Source organism: Primulina tabacum, chromosome 3, assembly GCF_025594145.1.
Source record: "Primulina tabacum isolate GXHZ01 chromosome 3, ASM2559414v2, whole genome shotgun sequence".
Lineage (NCBI taxonomy): Eukaryota > Viridiplantae > Streptophyta > Magnoliopsida > Lamiales > Gesneriaceae > Primulina > Primulina tabacum.
Genome location: NC_134552.1, coordinates 44169004 through 44173701, shown reverse-complemented (window position 1 = coordinate 44173701; position 4698 = coordinate 44169004).

Here is a 4698-nt window from a genome sequence, read left to right as displayed (position 1 = left end):
AGTGCCGAAGTCGATTGTTTCAGATCGTGATCCTCGGTTTACTTCGCACTTTTGGCAGAGTTTGCAGCAGGCTCTAGGTACGAAGTTACTTCTGAGTACCGCATATAACCCACAGACCAACGGACAGTCAAAGCGGACTATCCAGACACTGGAGGATATGCTTAGAGCTGTAGTGCTTGATTTTAGCACTAGTTGGCAAGAATCTTTGCCACTTTGTGAGTTTTCGTACAACAACAGCTATCAGACGAGTATTGAGATGGCACTGTTTGAAGCGTTGTACGGTAAGAAGTGTAGATCCCCTCTATATTGGGATGATATCTCTGAGGTACCTGAGATTGGACCTGATATGATCAGAGATATGACTGAAAAAGTGAAGGTGATTCAGAAGAGAATGAAGGCAGCTCAAGACAGACAGGCCAAATATGCCAATGTTCGACGTAGACCGTTGGTATTTGAGGCAGGAGACCGAGTATTCTTGAAGATTTCACCTTTCAGAGGAGTTGTCAGATTTGGCAAGAAAGGGAAGTTGTCTCCACGTTATATTGGGCCGTACGAGATTCTCGAGATGATAGGAGATCGTGCCTATCGACTCGCTTTGCCGCCTTCTTTATCTGGGATACATGATGTCTTTCATGTATCGTTATTGAGGAAATATCTTTCCGATGCTTCACATGTTATTCAGCCAGACGAGGCCGAACTTGATGAGACACTGAGTTACATCGAGAAAACGATCCAGATTCTCGATCATAAAGAAAAGCAGCTCAGAACGAAGACTATTTCGCTTGTGAAAATTCAGTGGAGTCATCATGGCATTGAAGAGGCTACCTGGGAGACTGAGTCAAATATGAGACAGAGATTCCCAGAGTTGTTTCACTGAATTGAGTTTTCTGTTTAACTTCTGTTATACAATTCTTCCTGATATGATTTGATTGCCTGTGATTACGGGGACGAAATCGTATATTAGAGGGGGAGAAATGTAATGCCTGAGATTTTGATTATTGTAATCTGAAATGATTTGTTGATAAATTGATGTGATTACAGACAGAATGGATCAGACCGGGAAAGACGAGTGAAGACACGAATTATGTGCGAGGACTGAACCCCTCGCGCATATGCGCGACTGGACCCGCACATTTGCGCGAGTATGGCAGGGAGTTGCAAAGAACCTCGCGCATATGCGCCGGGCAAGTGCGCGCATACGGCGCATATGCGCGAGTTGCTGTGATGATACGCGCCGAGACATAGTGTCTCTTGCATATGCGCCCAGGAGGGTCGCACATATGCGCGAGACGTGTTGAACAAAGGAGAAGCCATCTAGCCTTTTCATGCAAGATATATATATTTGTATTCATTTCCTTCTTTAGAAAGAAGAGAAGGAGCCGAGGACTTCTCCAGGGAATTGACAAGCTTTGGTATGCTAGAATTCGATTTGAGGAAAATCCGTCCGTTCAAATTTCATTCCGACTTCGATACCGTGTTTCTATTGACGAGAGCTTCAACTGGACGTAAGTTTTATTACGTTTTGTTATGATTTGAAATTATGATATTGGAGGAATCGAATATGATTCATATATGATGTTCTTGACATAGTAGACATCGTATAATCGAAACTGGTTATGAGTTGTTACGATTTTCAGAGCTAATTTGATTGAGATTTGATATCAGATTTGTATTGTTACTGATTATGAGTTGTGGATTGGTATATACTGATTTTGTATTACCGGGATATATCAAAATTGTACTGTTATGCCGTCAGAATTTGATAAGACAGAGATGTCTCGAGTTGAGTTGTATATTGATATAGTTTATTCGATTGTCATTGCCAGATTGAGTAGTGATGGCGGCGACTTCAAGACTTCGTCAGATCGACAAGAGAAAGGTATAAATCAATGTTGATCCGGGATTGCACAACTCGAGTTTGATTTAACTTGAGTTTCCCAAAATCACATACTTAATTGTCATTGCCTCGATATGTTGCAATGTCTGAGATTGAGATGCTTATTCTATTGATTTATAGCAAAGCGGGTATTGAGTCATGGGCAGAGATGCCTAGTCATTGGCAGGATATGCCAAGTCTGTGGCGGATATGCCAAGACACTGGATGTTTGTTTTATATCGATGTTTTCTTATGAGTTTATTTATTCCTATCGCTGAGATTCGATATATGAGACAATGTCCAAGAACCGAGATCCATAGATTAGAGATGAGTCGAATCTGAGATGACGAGTCATGAGTTTATGTACAGTTCTATATCATTTATCTTTTCGGATTTGATACATGTTATTGATAACTGTTATATGCTTTTATATATGTTTTTATATGATTGCATGTTTACATTGTTTATACTGTGATTATTTTCTCACCAGAGTTATCCGGCTGTTGTCGTGTTTGTTTGTGTGCATGACAACAGATGGGACAGGATCAATGTCAAGAAGAGGATGAGAGAGGACAAGTTAGCGTGGAGATCCGGATCAGAAGTAGATAGGCTTCAGCACTTGATATATAGTAGTTGAACCCTAGTTTGATTTTAATGTATTGAGTACAAGACATGTACTTTACTTTAGATATGTATATCAGGTTGATTACATTATGTTTCCGCACTTGTATTTAAAAAAAAATTTAGACCCTGTTTATCTTAATTGATTCAATTATTCCCAAAGATGATTAAGAAATGAATTAGCGTCCGGGTCCCCACAACCACTGTCTTGACAATCCTTAACATAGTGTTCTCCTCTGTATTTTTCACATAATATCTCTTGCAGGCGCATCACTGTCCCGTTTACATTCAAGCTGTCTATTTTTTTGTTAAGTGCCTCTAATTGTGCAGTGACAACAGAAAAGTCAGTTACCTAACGAAATCATGCACTCCTCCTCTGATTGTTCCTCTCGAACTGAGGGTGATAACTGCTAGCAGCCATTTCTTCCCGTAACTCGTACCCTTCTTTGGCCGTTTTCCTCAACAGATTTCCACAGGCCGAATCATCTGCTCAGGGTACGGTTATAAAAAATTAAACCATAGTAAAAAGTTTGGACAGCTAACCTAGGAGGCAACTCATGGTGTGGGCATCTCCGCAATAAGACTTTATGGCACTCCCAAGCCTCGTAGAGTGACTCCTGCTCAAATTGAGAGAAAGTGGTTATGTCTGCTCGTAGATTCATGGTTTTTGAAATGAGGAAAGAATTTCAGGATGAATGCCTTGGCCATGTCTTCCCAAGTTGTGATTGAACCTACAGGCAAACAATTCAACCAAGATTTAGCTTTGTCACGCAAAGAGAACGGAAATAAACGCAATCTAACAACTTCATCAGAAACTCCATTAAATTTAAAAGTGTCGCATCTAAGAAGTTGGTTATGTGAGTGTTTGGATCATCAAGAGCATTTCCCACAAATCGGAATTGTTCTGGATCATCTGAATTATGGCTGGTTTGATCTCAAACTGGTTCGACCTGACTGTTGGTCGCACTATGCTTGGACGTGCTCCATCAAGCGACGGTTGTGCGTACTCCAACATGGGTATGCACCTTGGTTCTTGACTCTTAAATATTCATGATGCTCTTCCTCACGTTCGTTTTTGTTCATCATATCTCTCAGCCTCTGTTGTTGTCGTCTCCTGCGTAGGGTTCTTTCAATAACGGTATCGAAAATATCTAGTTCAGACTCTAGAGATCTTGGCATGCACCGAGAGAGATACCTGCAAATAAATCGAAGGTGTCAAGCAAAATAAAATAAAGAATGCTAAAGTAAATAACTGAAGATAAAATTGTGGATAAATAGTCCCTGGCGATCGTGCCAAAAACTTGATCGAGCAAAGCTTGCACTGTAAAATCCTTAATAAAAATTTATAATATTCAAGCTCAAAATAATTGCAAACGTACGATGTCAAATAATAGTATAATGTACGAGAGTGCGAGTATCGTTCCGATTAGAGACTTTTCACATTTATTATTTCCAGTTATTAAATTTTTAGCAACGAAATTTGAATGATTGTTTATTACTACTATGTTTAAATAAAAACTCAATGAAAAAGTTCAAGAATTAAATGATGAAATATATAAGCTAGAATGGTTAATTAAAATTCAACGAGAAATGAATTTTTTTGGGAATCACGATTCACCTGCCCCTCGTCATTTATTTAATTCGTTCGATAGTACTCTACGCTTCTGACAAAATTTCCTATCCAATTGAACACGCTCTCTCTAGCTATGCAAAACTAATTCTACTCAGTGAAGTAATTAAATCTCCTTAATTATTTATCACATGTGAATTGCATGTCGTTGTATGAAATCCCCTAGCTTTCGCCATGCCAGACCATGACTATCGACGTGTATCCGACTTCATATTTCTATGTAAATTTTAAATCCACGGACTATGCTACTCGTTCTTATCACGGGCTATTCTCTCGAACTCACTCGCAATATAAAATAGTTATTGAAGTTAGAATAAACCAAAAGTCGAAATATGAATTAACTAAACTCGGTTTCAGATCCAGGATTATATGTGTTTGAATAAGGATCATTCCTAGGATGGTTTTGAATACTCACTTGATTAACTGGTGCCTCCTCATGCACATAGAGAGGACCACTGTCTTGACAATCCTTAACATAGTGTTCTCCTCTGTATTTTTCACAGAATATCTCTTGCAGGCGCATCACTGTCCCGTTTACATTCAAGCTGTCTATTTTTTTGTTAAGTGCCTC